Genomic DNA, 14,980 nt, shown 5'->3' with positions numbered 1-14,980 from the left:
GTGAGAGGGAAAAGACTGGAAGTTAATGGTTTCTAGCAAAACCCACTGCAGTAAACCCTTTCCTTTACTCTTTCTCTAGTCATCAGTCCTTTATTCGAGAGAGGGAGTCCTAACAGGAAACATTCAGTGTTTCTGTTATTGACTCTGAGATTCAATGATCGATTCCCAGCTTTTCAAACAGGGCTAGTTAATTTTTAAAGGTACTCAGCAGTGAGCCAACAGGTGAGCAAAAGCCACAGGAGATACATGGCATCTCTCTCTAGAGCAGGGTTCAGCCAACATTTTCTGTAAAAGGCCAGATAGTAAATAGGCTTTGTGGGCTATGTGGTTTCTGTAGCAACCACTCAACTTTGCTGTTGGAACATGAAAGCAGCCTGACAATCTCTAACTGAATGAGCGTGGCTGTATTCCAATAAAAATTCATTTACAAAAGCAGGCGTGAAGCTAGCCCGCGGCCCATGGCTTGCTGACTCCTAATCTAGAGCACCGATTTTGCTGGAAAATTTGGGGGAAATGTTATTTTTGCTACCCAGGTGCTTAGACGGTCCCCTATTTCTAGGGTCACCTTCTCTTGAACATCCAGCCAGTGCCATTCTCTAAGTGCAGGCTGTGTAATGCACAAAGGCACCTAAGCAAGGTGACAAGCGGGGTTGGTACCAGCCTTTCTATAATTCATTGCTCAGAGGGGCCCTTGGTTTGTAGTTGGCGTGAAGGTACCATACATGCTCATGACAGCCTTGAAACACTCTCACTCCCTTCTAATCTGGCCCCAGGAGCTGTCTTCCTCTCCAGTACTTCTCAAGGTCCTGGGGACAGTTTTTGCTTGCCAGGTGATGTTTAGCTTGTTTGCCAGGTGATGGTTTGCTGTCTCTCCATTGGTCACCACTGGCTGCCTTGGAACTCCTTCTCTGGGATGCTCCCCTGGTCCACAAGGGTGGAGTCAGGCCTCTCTCTTGATGCCAAGGTACCACTCAGACAAGGCCAGCAGGTGTACTAGACCTGGCTGAGGCTTGAGGCCAACAAGAGAAACACAGCTCAGAAACGGAAAGCTTACATCAGCCATCACTGGTCCCGTGTGCCTTGGCTGAAGTCAGCCTTTTCTGTTATTAATCAGTCCCAACATTAGGTCAGAAACACTTGGATTTGGATCACTTGCCTGTTTCTGATCTCCTTTCAGAAGCAGAAGCCTCACGCCTGCAGCCCTGAAGAACTGAAAATCCTTAGAGCTTTCCATTAAATGAATCAGGATTTTAATGGAAGCGAATGTACCATTTTAACACATTTCAGACGCATAAAGCTTGGAAGAAAATTTGCCTTTGCCCCAAGTAGCTTTGGGCCATGGTCTCCGGTTCCCGGGTACAAGGCCACTGGCTTCTGTCATTAGAGAAAATATTCTGTCAGAAGAAAACACTGAGAAGCCCTGAATTCAGTTCTTTTTTCTGATTTAGCATGGATGCCCAGACTTCTCAGAAAGTGCCTATCTAGTATCAAACATGGTGGCCTGTGGCCAATTTAAATGAGTTCTCACCCTCTTTTTGAAACCCCATCCTCATTTTTCCCAACTGATGTGAAGCTTGAGGCTTCTCCACTTGGAAAACTCTAGCTTGCTGCCATGTCCACACACGGGTTCTCCTTAAAAGAGTAAGGGCTTATTTTCTCTTGGAAATTCCGGTCCTTATACACCCCAGATCTGCTTTGTTCATTCAGGTCTTAGGTATTCCAGACACAGAGCTCACCATGCACCTACACACCGAAGTTACTGTTCAGCCTTTCCCAGGGAGTGAGGCCCCATCATCAGAGGCTGAAAAGAGGGACATCTAGCCTCACGGCCACCTGTCCCTCTCCCCAGCCTCTGAACTTGGAGAGCCTCTCTTGTAACTGATTTGTCTGTTTATGAAATTGTTCCTAGTTGCTTTGAGATTTTCCAACTTAATTGCCTTGTGAATGTAAAGCAAGAGCCACGGAATTTCGGACGTAAAAAATCATTCTGAAAGGGAACCCTCCTACACTGTTGGTGGGAATGTAGGTTGGTGCAGCCACTGTGGAAAACAGTATGGCGGCTCCTCAGAAAACTAAAAACAGAATTACCATATGATCCAGCAATCCCACTCCTGGGCATACATCCAAAGAAAACTATAATTCAGAAAGATACACGCACCCCTATGTCCGTAGCAGAACTATTCACAATAGCCAAGACATGGAAACAACCTAAATGTTCATCAACAGATGAATGGATAAAGATGATGTGGTACATATATACAATGGAGTATTACTCGGCCATAAAAAAGAATGAAATAAACACTTCGCTGTACAGCAGAAACTGACCCAGCAGTATAAATCAACTACACTCCAATTTTTAAAAAAAGAGGAAGAAGACAGAGGTGTCTCTCCTTCCACATGCACACAAAGAAGAAGTTGTGTAAGCGTACAGTGAGATGGTGGCTGTCTGCAAGCAAGGAAGTAGTCCATCACCAAGAACAGAATCTGTTGCACCTTGATCTTAGAATTCCAATCTCCAGAACTGTGAGAAATAAAGGTTAAGCCACGCCCCCCAAAAAGAACGAAATGATGTCATTTGCAGCAACATGAATGTAACTAGAGATTACCACATCAATACTAAGTGAAGTAAGTCAGAAAGAGAAAGACAAATACCATATGATATCACTTATATGTGGAATCTAAACTATGACACAAATGAACTTATCTACGAAACAGAAACAGACCCACAGACACAGAGAACAGGCTTGGGGTGGCCAAGGAGGAGGGCGTTGGGGGAGGGATGGAGTGGGAGGTTGGGGTTAGCGGATGTAAGCTTTTACATATAGGACGGATAAACAACAAGGTCCTACTGTATAGCACAGGGAACCATATTCAATATCCTGTGATAAACCATAATAGAAAAGAATACAGAAAAAAAGAATTTTATATATATAAATATATATATGTATAACTGAATCACTTTGCTATACAGCAGAAATTAACACAACATTGTAAATAAATCAACTATACTTCAATAAAAAAATTATTTTGGCAAAAAAAAATCATTTTGAAGACAAAACGTAGAACAAAGTTTTGGCAACAGAGGAAGAATTTTTAGGTGGAGAGGGCATCCAGTCCCTCTGAGTTCCACTTGGAGGCCTGTCATTGGGTCCAGGGATATGCTTTTTGGTCCTCTGGGCCCAGGGCAGCCACAGCTTCTTGGCTTCCCAGTTGACATGGCTGGCACTGGCATCCAGCACTAAATACAAAGGCAGTATTACCCCTAGATCTGGGCAGTCAGGGTGCCTGTCCTATACCTTCTGCTTTTAGGACCATCTGCTCAGGCCTTCCTGTGGCTAGGCCCCTCCCCACGGAGTGAGAATAAGGAGCCAGGCAGAGCCAAGGACAAGGAGGACCTGCCAGGTCAGCTCTGGATACCTGGGCCCTGGAATTCTCTGCTGAAATGACCCCAAGCCCTCTTCTAGGGCCATTAATGAACCCTTCCCCAGACCCATCCTTCCAAAGGTGGGCCCAACAGATGGCCAAGGGGGCTCTGGTGGGGGCATGCCAATGAAACTTGGACAGGGATGTTTGCACCCATGTCCGCAAGGCCCTCTGTTGTGAGGAACAGAACCAGAGGTGCGGAGAGAAGCATTATGAACTGTGGGCCAGGGAGCCCTCATTTACGTTCTTGCCTTGGTCTCTGCAAATGTTAGTAGTGCGCCTGCCCAAAGAAGAACGGATGGGAAACAACCAGAGAAAGTCTAAGAATCATGAAACCAGCACATTTACTAGAACTCCTGTTTTGGTGTAGGGAGAAAAGCGTTCCCAAAGTCACTGCACTGATAAACCTGGACTTAAAGCTTAATTTATTTTTCATGTTAAAAGTCAGAAAAGGGACTTTCCTGGTGGCATAGTGGTTAAGAATCCGCCTGCCAGTGCAGGGGACACGGGTTTGAGCCCTGGTCCAGGAAGATCCCACATGCCGTGAGCCACAACTACTGAGACTGCGTGCCACAGCTTCTGAAGCCTGTGCGCCTAGAGCCCGTGCTCCACAACAAGAGAAGCCACCGCAATGAGAAGCCCACGCACTGCAATGAAGAGTAGCCCCCCGCTCGCCGCAACTAGAGAAAGCCCACGCTTAGCAACGAAGACCCAACGCAGCCAAAAATAAATAAATAGAAGACATTAAAAAAAGTATTAAAAAAAGTCAGAAAAAAATAAATTATTCCAACAACTGAGATTCATTTGTTGAAAAAAATGGCAAAAATAGGTCCCTATGTTAGTGTGAGGATAAGATGAGAAGGCAGGCAGTATCTAGTGGCAGGAAGCACTTAGCACATGCTGATATGATATGTTCTGTTTCTATTTTCCTCCAGCTAGTCCCTCAGATAATATTCAAAGCTTTACCTTTTCCTTCATTTGGCTTATACTGTCTGGTCAAATATAGTTAATAAAAAACAGACACTAAGATGTTTTTAAACGTCAAGTTAGTAATTGCTTGCCCACAATAGGAGAGCAAACTGTATTCCAGGATCAAAAGCAATTGATTTTCTACTTTTCAGAGCAGCTAGAATTCCCGAGACTTCACTCTACCAGGTGAGTGTGCGGACAACCTTAGAAACCGAATGATCTCATCATCACAGCTCATGCCAGACACTAGCTGGGGGCATCGCTCCAGCTTGACGAGGGTGTGATTTAACTTGTCTTGCCTGAAAAGAAAGGAAGAGCTGAAACCCATGCTGAGGAGCCACGCAATCCGCTAAAATATCAAACCACGCCACCCGTGGAGAGTCTTCAAAGGCTGGTGAGGTTCAGGGGATGTGACTCATGCCAGAAATCACAGTTATCACGCCTTACACTCGTGTAGCATTTCGTGGTTTCCACAGGGTTGCGGTAGACAGGATTTCCCATCAGCCTAGCATGGAGACAGAGTGGTGCTCGCCACACGGAGCACCCAGGGGTGGAACCCTCGGCATTCCCCAAACTCCCATTGGGAGAGCATTTGGAGACAATGACGCCGGCTACCGGGGCTGGACAGAGGACAGTGCTCGGTAAGTGCCCATCAGATGCTGCTGGGACTCAGCTGTGCCATTCTCTGCAAGACCCCTAAGCAGTGGGGAAGTCACGATGCCTCCGGGGAAACCCTGGACCCCTGAGTGCAGCCCCTCCCATCAAGGCCTAGGTAACGGGGAAGCTATTGCGCTTGTGCCCATGGATATGGGGTTTTGTCTCTCTTCTGCCTGCCCTGGAGGAACAGATGCTCCTCACACATGTGGGCGTCTGGAGACCCAAGTTTTGAGCCACAGATGTCTGAAAGGGAGCACGGGGCTGCATATCTAGGAGGAGGAAATGGTCCCGGACGTGTGGTACCTCTCAGGGCTTGGGGCCAGATGCTCTACAACCTCTGATGCACTCAGAAGAGGTGCAGAGGCAGGCAGCTGGCCAAAGTAATCCAAAAGATCACACTACCATTTATGGAGGGCCTCCACACGCTAATCACTCCATATACATTATCTCATTTCATCCTCGGAACACCTTGCGTTGGTTTCATTATTCCCATTTCACAGATAAGGAATATGAGGCTTAGTGGGGTGAAGAAATCTCCCAAAGGTATGCAGCTGGAAGTGGTGGAACCAAGAGCTTTCTGTCAAAAAGTCGGCTTACAGAAAGTCAGAAGTGCAGCACTTGGGTCGAGGATGCTCCCAGGGTGTTGTCTAGGGAAACTTATTTTCCCATCGGAGACTTTCATATTTCCAAGCAATATCACTTAAGATCCCACTGAACTCACTTTGAGGCAACTGTCCTGCATCACAGCCTAACCTGGCGTGGCTTACTTCCAGTCTGGGGCTCCTGGTCCAGGGCCTTCTCCACATCTTCTGGAAGCTTCCCTGTGGTTACCAAGACTGAGCCTGGGGAAGGGCCTGGTGCTGTCAGCTTTTGCCTCTTTCAGCAGCACATGGGACTCCAGCTGGGAATGAGCCAGGAGAAATGTGATTCTTGGCTATCATCTGGCTATCAGCTCTGGGGGGCAGAAACACTCCCCTGGGACTTCGCAGCTCTCGGGAAGCAAGGCCTAGGGGTTTTCCCAAAGGGCCACATCCATCTCCTCTATAGTTCTACTGTGGGCTGCCTCGCTTTTTCCTGGTAGAGGAGGAAAGACACTGTGGATGCCTCCCTCCCAGTCCTGTGGTTTTTAACCCTCTGGGTCAACAGAGAGAACACATCCCTGAGCGGGCCAAGGTGGGGAGTGCAGAACTGGGGGTCCAGTGCCCGGGGCTGATGCTGGGTCCTGGGCTGGTTCAGAAGAACAGAGGGCAAATCGGAAGTAGGCTGAGCCGTGCCGACAGTGAGGGTCGGATGGCACCTGAGGAGGGGAGGGGCCCCGGTTCCGGGAGTGTGAAACGGAAGGTGGAGGGGAGGCAGGTGGGCAGGAGCCGTGGGAACCAGCAGGCGCCAGGTGGACAAAAAGCGAGGGGGCAAGACTTAGAGGCGACAGGGGCACGTGGAGCTGGTAGTTCTGGTTGCTGGGCCTGTGGACTCATCAGAGGTAAAGGAGAGAGACAGCCTGTCCCAATTGTTCGCTCCTATGAGGCACATTGTCCAAGTTAAACTAAAAATCCTATAGGACTCAAAACAAGCTTTTGCACATGCTGGCCTCCACTTTCCTTTCTGGCCTCACCTCCACCATTTCTCTTTTTGGTCCACCCTATGCCTCAGTCAAAAAGTCTGTGTTCCTTGGCATGAGGCTCTCTCCTACCTCAACACCTGAGTAAGCCGTTTGCTGCCCTCAAAGTGCCTGCTCACCAGTGCTCTGCCTGTAGAACTCCTGATCATTTCACCTGAACAGGCAAGTCATGTAAGAGTTACAGCCAGGAAGGATAGGGAAACATAGTTAACAGAGAAATGAGAATTAAAATTTATTACGAGGGGCATCCCTGGTGGCACAGTGGTTGAGAGTCTGCCTGCCAATGCAGGGGACACAGGTTCGAGCCCTGGTCTGGGAAGATCCCACATGCCGCGGAGCAACTAGGCCCGTGAGCCACAACTACTGAGCCTGCGCGTCAGGAGCCTGTGCTCCGCAACAAGAGCGGCCGCGATAGTGAGAGGCCCGCGCATCGCGATGAAGAGTGGCCCCCAGTCGCCGCAACTAGAGAAAGCCCTCGCACAGAAACAAAGACCCAACACAGCAAAAATGAATAAATAAATTAATAAACTCCTACCCCCAACATCAAAAAAAAAATTTATTACGAGGCATCATGGCATAGCTATAACATTAGCAGATTACAAAAAGCAAAAACAAAACAAAACGAGAAATCACCCAACATTGTCACACTTTTGATGAAACAAGTACATCTACTGCTGGTGACGGTGTAAATGGGTCCAACCTTTTTTGGGGGGGAGAACAATGGAGCAATATATTTCAAAGGAGATAGAAATGTTCATGCCCATTTACCCCCATCAATCCTACCTTGCAGAGCTAAACTAAAGAAAGTGATACCAAAAAAGAAAAAAAGCTACATGCATAATAAAGATTCCCCTTACACCATAACTGTTAACTGTGAAGAAACTGGAGAAATAACACAAGTATCCCACACCAGGGGACTGTAAAGGAAATTACACTCACCACCAGATGGAAAGTATGATGAAAACTATTAGCAAAAGGAAATGCTTATCACATAATGCTTATGAGAGCACAAAATGGTACTGTGAAGACACTATAAAAATCACATAAAGGTATGAATAAGGATGTGTAAAGGAACACAGAGAAAGGAAAATCACTACTCATTAGAGTATTATTTTTATTGGAATGTTGTTGATGTAATAAAAATCTCCTATAGAAAATGCTGGGACTTCCCTGGTGGCACAGTGGTTAAGAATCCACCTGCCAATGCAGGGGACACGGGTTCGAGCCCTAGTCCCAGAAGATCCCACATGCTGCAGAGCAACTAAGCCCGCGCACCACAACTACTGAGCCTGCGCTCTAGAGCTCGCAAGCCACAACTACTGAAGCCCACGCTCCACAACTACTGAAGCCCACACACCTAGAGCCCGTGCTCCACGACAAGAGAAGCCACCGCAATGAGAAGCCTGTGCACCGCAAGGAAGAGTAGCCCTCGCTCGCTACAACTAGAGGAAGCCTGCACGCAGCAAAGAAAACCTAATGCAGTCAAAAAGAAATTTAAAAAAATAAATTTATGGAAAACAAAGAGTGTGATGTTTAAAAAAAAAGAGAGAAAGAAAATGCTACCCTTCCTTCAAAATCCCTGATTCACCTTGTCCCTACCTGGTGTGTGATCCTTACTACATTATACCCTGAATGTAATTATTACAGTATACTAGTTTTAGCCCCCTTTGGACCATAAACTCTTAAGGGGCAAGGACTGTGATTTACTTTTTTGTCTCACCTGAGCACTTGTATTTGCCTGGCATGTACTAAACGTTCAATAAATATTAAGTGAATTCAACCACTGCTAAAGATTATATTTGTTTAAAATTAAAATGCAGCAGATCATTCCTCCACTCTCTTGTCTCCTGGCAAAAAACACTCAGATGAATAGATATCTATATTATTTTTAAAGGCTTCCTGGGAAGGAAAATGCACATTTGAAAAGTTAGCATTTTATATTTGGAGTGAAACATAGATGCAGCAATAGAGGCAACACTTGAAAATCTACTGAGGCTCTTAAGGCAACAAGATGTTTAAAAATTGAAGCCATACTGAGGTTTGCCACTTGGGGCCAGGTGGATCCTGGCCAGGAGGACGATTCACCACTCCCACTGGGAGCCCCAAAGTTGCTGTGCTTAAATCAGGTCCAGTCTCATATGAGCTTAAATGTTAGGACTGGCCAGGAGACAGGAAATGGGACAAACTAGCTGGACCTTATCGCTCCCAAAGAGAATAACAGGAATTTACTGAGGAAGTATTTTTTTTTTTTTTTTTTTTTTTTTTTTTTGCGGTACGCGGGCGTCTCACTGTTGTGGCCTCTCCCGTTGCGAAGTACAGGCTCCGGACGCGCAGGCTCAACGGCCATGGCTCACGGGCCCAACCGCTCCGCGGCATGTGGGATCTTCCCGCACCGGGGCACGAACCCGTGTCCCCTGCATCGGCAGGCGGACTCTCAACCACTGCGCCACCAGGGAATTCCCGGAGGAAGTATTTTTATAAGTACCCAGGCTTTACTGAGTGCCAGGCACGCTGTGTGCAATACCTTAGGCTCCCATTTTACAGATAAAAACTTGAAGTTCAGGGACATTATCTGACTCATCCAAGGTCAAACAGCTAGTGAGGGCAAGACCCCAAAGCAGCCACAGGCTCTTAACATTCCCTACCCAGCATGCCTTGCAACTCACTCTGAACAGCCCCATTTTTGTGTGTGTCTGTGTGTTTAATTTTTTTTAACATCTTTATTGGAGTATAATTGCTTTACAATGGTGTGTTACTTTCTGCTTTATAACAAAGTGAATCAGTTACACATATACATATGTTTTCATATCTCTTCCCTCTTGCGTCTCCCTCCCTCCCACCCTCCCTATCCCACCCCTCTAGGTGGTCACAAAGCACTGAACTGATCTCCCTGTGCTATGCGGCTGCTTCCCACTAGCTATTTTACATTTGGTAGTGTATATATGTCCATGCCACTCTCTCGCTTCATCCCAGCTTACCCCTCCCCTTCCCTGTGTCCTCAAGTCCATTCTCTACATCTGTGTCTTTATTCCTGTCCTGCCCCTAGGTTCTTCAGAACCATTTTTTTTTTTTAGATTCCATATATATGTGTTAGCATATGGTATTTTTCTCTTTCTTACTTCACTCTGTATGACAGACTCTAGGTCCATCCACCTCACTACAAATAACTCAATTTCATTTCTTTTTATGGCTGAGTAATATTCCATTGTATATATGTGCCACATCTTCTTTATCCATTCATCCAATGATGGACACTTAGGTTGCTTCCATGTCTTGGCTATTGTAAATAGAGCTGCAATGAACATTGTGGTACATGACTCTTTTTGAATTATGGTTTTCTCAGGGTATATGCCCAGTAGTGGGATTGCTGGATCATATGGTAATTCTAGTTTTAGTTTTTTAAGGAACCTCCACACTGTTCTCCATAGTGGCTGTATCAATTTACATTCCCACCAACAGTGCAAGAGGGTTCCCTTTTCTCCACACCCTCTCCAGCATTTGTTATTTGTAGATTTTTTTGATGATGGCCATTCTGACTGGTGTGAGGTGATACCTCATTGTAGTTTTGATTTGCATTTCTCTAATGATTAATGATGTTGAGCATTCTTTCATGTGTTTGTTGGCAATCTGTATATCTTCTTTGGAGAAATGTCTATTCAGGTCTTCTGCCCATTTTTGGATTGGGTTGTTTGCTTTTTTTGATATTGAGCTGCATGAGCTGCTTGTAAATTTTGGAGATTAATCCTTTGTCAGTTGCTTCATTTGCAAATATTTTCTCCCATTCTGAGGGTTGTCTCTTCATCTTTTTTATGGTTTCCTTTGTGAACAGCCCCATTTTGGCTGTTTGTCCAGGTCAGTAAAGTCTCAGGGTTTTCCTTTTTCTTTTCTTTTTTTTCTCATTTTTAGAAGGCCAGTTTCCAGGACTGTGGTGAGGAGGGAGTGGGTAGATTCTTGCACAGTGGGTAGATATCTTACAGATATCTCCCTTTCTTGCAGCCTGCAAATCAGACTATTTTTACCTCGCTTACGTTTTTTCTCGTTTTCATCCTGACTCACTCACTGAGCCCGTGATTTTACTCCATGCTCTTTGAATTGCGGTGGTCATCAGTCATTTTCTCCTTAAGAAAATCACGTACTACCTGTTATCAGTGACTTTCCTGATGCCTGAGTGTATAAATCGTTTCTGGGACATGTTTCTTTAGCCGACTGCAGTCTCACATATTGAGGACAGGGTTTGGGGATTAAAACAGCAGTTGTTCCAGGACAGTTTCTTCCAAAATTATATGAATATTCTTTTTTCTTGGAAGTAAAGCTTTTTCACAAATTGCACTTCTTAGCATTTACTATCCTCCTACTCTCACTGTGTTCCCTTTCCTCTTTTTCTTCCATGCATTTTGTTTGTGGTGCAAAACTGCCATTTTTTTTCAGTCTCTCTTAATGCGAGTAACAATAACATCTGATGTAATATCCAGCTAACCTCGGACAGAGGCAGAACCCCCTCCACCTGCTTTCCTGTTAGAACTGCCTCCTGTTTTGCTCACTTCTATTCTTCTTAGCTTTATTTTGTGCCCTTCAAATTGTCTTCCTAAAACACAAAATTCCACATCAACTAAAAATTAATTGAGAAATAGATGGTACTTAGTAAGTCCCAAACTACAGAATCTCACCCATTCTCGTCATCTGGGGCTTATACGGTTAAAACATTAAGTGGTAACAGATGTTCCCTGCTGGAGACTCAATTTCCAGGACTGTGTTTTATCATTCCCTCTAAAAGACAGTCAGGTTTTCCCCTTTTATTCTTGCATTTAAAAAAAGAGCATTATCTAGGTTTAAAAAGAGTGAAAAGTCTGCATTTGGAAGAACAGTTTAGTGATAGATGCTTTTTCTTTCAACCAGTTAAGGGAAATTGTGGAAATTTAGGCTATGTTTTCTAGGTTTGCTGTATATTATGTATATTTCAATATTAAATGAATATCTTAATATATGTGTGTGGTGGATGCAATCTGACCACAGATTCTTTGCACCTCCTCCCACCAAGAAGCAGAATCTATTTTCCTACCCTTTGAATGTAGGCTGGACTTATGACTTGCTCTGACCAGTAACAGCTGGCTGAACTGGCATCCTGTGAGTTCAGGGGCAAGGAACTAAAGAGGACTTGCAGCTTCTGCCTTTGTCACTTGGAATGCTGTCCTGAGACTGTCATATAAAGAAGCCAGTCGACCCTGCTGCAGGGTGAGAAGGAGAACCCAACACCAACTCTGTCTTCCCAACATAGAGCTCCAGAGAGCCTTTCATTAGAAACTGACCCCTGCAGGCCCCATGGAGCTAAAGTGTAAACCTTTGCTCTTTTAGGGGAACCATGATTCCGCCCGAGGTCAGGCTGGCACCATAGAAGTCCACAGTGGGAAAGAACCACAAACCAACTCCCCTGGGTGGCATGGTCCGGGCGGCGCTTTATTTAGATGAACGCACACAGAGATGCTACAGTTCGGTCTAGGCATGTGATTATATGGTTTGGATGCCATGTGGCCTTACGGGAAGTCAAGAATGCTGTGAATCCCAGCTCGCACCAATGTGCCCTGCCTCAATTTCCCTTTCTCTCAAACTGGCAGCACAGCTGTCACTTATCTTGTAGGTATGATCGTTCTATCCTTGTCCTCAAATCCCTTTCCAAAGAACCCCGAGTCTCTACTGTAAATGCTACATAAATCCAAGTTTTGAAGTACCTTTGGGCTGAAACCAATTTTCAAGTCAGGCAAGATCTCAGGCTCCACCCTCTTTTCTTCCTTGAAGATCCCTTGGTGCGAAGGAGGTCGTGCGACCATGATTAGCCCGGGAGAGCCAAGGAAAAGGGAGAGAAAGGGTAACTTTCATTTTGTTCATCAAGACCTTATTGAAGAGAGGTGGGCGAGTGGACCCTGGAAAGGAGGCTCAAAGGCTGTTAGCGTCTTCCATCCCTTTGGAGGTGGGCACCAAAGGGACAGGCTCTCAGTGATGGGTGGGAAGGAAAAGGATGGCTCTCTTTCTGATATAAATCTCTATCAACGGTCAGGAGGGGACACTTGTCAGGGCATTCTGATTCTTGGCAAATTATCACTGGACATAAATCTAAATTTAACACAGGGCTCTGCCCCCTGCATTATCTCTTTAAAGAGACACATCACCACCCAAACCCTGCAGGCTCATTCAGAAACTACCTTCTCTGAGATCTCATTTTCCTGGACTATTTTGGTTTGATCCTCTTGGTGTCGTGACATTTTCAGACATTATTTTTAATTTCAAAAGTAATTTAGAATTCAATTTAATAAGTTCTGAACACACACTTACAAATCTTGTAAAAAAATCAAATACTATAAAAGGGCATTCGACAAAAAGTAAATGTCCATTCCATCCCAGCCAAATGCCAATCTGTAACTAGATTCCTGTGTATTTCAAAGCCATTTTATACTTAAAATGTATATTTTTTCAGGCATTAAAAAATTGTACTTTTTACTTTTAAAGCTACTTGAACTCAAGACAAGGCAGAAAGGTAGACACCTGTGGATTAAAAAAGAAGAAAAAAAGGTCTGAGGTATAATTGTTTTAAATACTGTGTTGATGTGTTGAGTTTAAAAATATTTTGATGTGTCCCAAGGCATGGAAAACAAGATGCTGTGAATCACTCACTGCCCCAAATAAACTGTCCAATGTGATTATATATTTTTGTGTTTACTTGGCAAGGTCACCTCGACAAGTTTATATAATAATATACAGAAAACAGAAAGTCACCAAATAAAGTGGAGTGAGCAGGAAGGACGGGAGAGGAGAAGAACGCAGACTGTTCTTCTACTTAGAGAAGAGGTGCTGAGAAGGAAAAGAGACGAGAGACTGGAGAGGTAGGTCAGCCAAGCCCTGGGCCAGTGCTTTCCTAGAGGATTTTCTGCAATGCTGGACATGATCATGTTCTGCAATGTCCAATAGGGCAGCCACTGGTGCCTCTGAGCAGTTGAAATGTGACTAGCATGACTGGGAGATTGGATTTTTCATTTCATCTAGTTCATTTGAATTTAAATAGCCACATGGGTTAGTGGTCACCAGAGTAGACAGTGCAACATTCTTGAGGCATCAAATGAACACAGAGAAAAGAGAATGAAAAAGAGGTAGAGAATAAAGGAGGGGAAACTAAAAGCAGATGAGAAAAGAAGGAAGGGAAAGAGAGAGGAGGAGTCTTGCCAGAGGAGAAGGAGAAGGGAAGAGCGAAAAAGAAAAGGACAAGCACAAGAAGCAGGGGAAGATGGAAAAAAGGGTAAGATGTCATGGAAAGGTAGACAGCTCAGAACAACTGTCTTAAGTGACAATAAGTAACCCTGTACTACTGGAAGGACCCCCCTGCTACCACCACCTCTGGCATTTATTCTGAGGTCTCTGCAACGGCACCACTGGAACGGCCTCTGGAGAGTTAAATTCTGCAGCAACCTCCTACCTGCACTGACCTTGGGAGGCCTGGGGGCCTCAACTACCTAATCTGTGAAGGGTGCAGGGGTCCAAGGGCTCCTTCACCCTAACTTGTAAAATAAAATAGTTTACTCCAAGGAAAACCCACAGTTTTGATACACCACTAGGTGTCACCATTAACCAAAATGAGTTTTTATTTTATTTTTTTGCCCTGCAAAATATGGTGAAAGTTTCTTCTCTCAATCTATATCTGATCTACACAATTTATTTGGCTATTTTCTCACTCTGTCACACCAAAAGCAAAATGGTTTGTGCTCTGGGAGCCCACTAAAGAGGGATACTCATTCTAATTTGTTATATATACATTTTTTCTTTCCAGCTAAAACTCTGCTAAATGCTACAAGCACGATGTGTATGCACACGTGCACGCTCAGTTGCCTGCTTGCTCATTCATTCATTAAACATTTACTATGTGCCAAGTAGGGGGTCTCATGTACAGCTGCGTAGGTGGTATACTGCACAACTCTGGTGGGGCGCTGCTCACATAGATGTCAATGTGATTGCCTGAAGAGTTCAGCCCAGAGGCTCTGCAAGATTTTGGTCTGGGTTCAGGGACAAGAGGATGGTCCGTGCTGTTCCCTTCCTCTCTGTTTTCTCTCTTAGGAAAGAATGTTAGTCTAAAATCTTCTTTGTAACTAGAAGTATCTGTGCCCCATATACATTTTGAGAGTTAAACATACCACATGTAGCTCTTTATCTTCCAGCCTCATAAAAACTAAACTTTCGTTCCTTTTCAGAAAAGTTATACCCCTCACAGAGCATATTTTACGACTAAAGAAATGTACTGGGAAAATCAAGGCATGGCCTTTGCCCTTGAGA

This window comes from Phocoena phocoena, chromosome 2 (genome assembly GCF_963924675.1).
Source record: "Phocoena phocoena chromosome 2, mPhoPho1.1, whole genome shotgun sequence".
Classification (NCBI taxonomy): domain Eukaryota; kingdom Metazoa; phylum Chordata; class Mammalia; order Artiodactyla; family Phocoenidae; genus Phocoena; species Phocoena phocoena.
Note: the sequence above shows the minus strand (reverse complement) of the source record.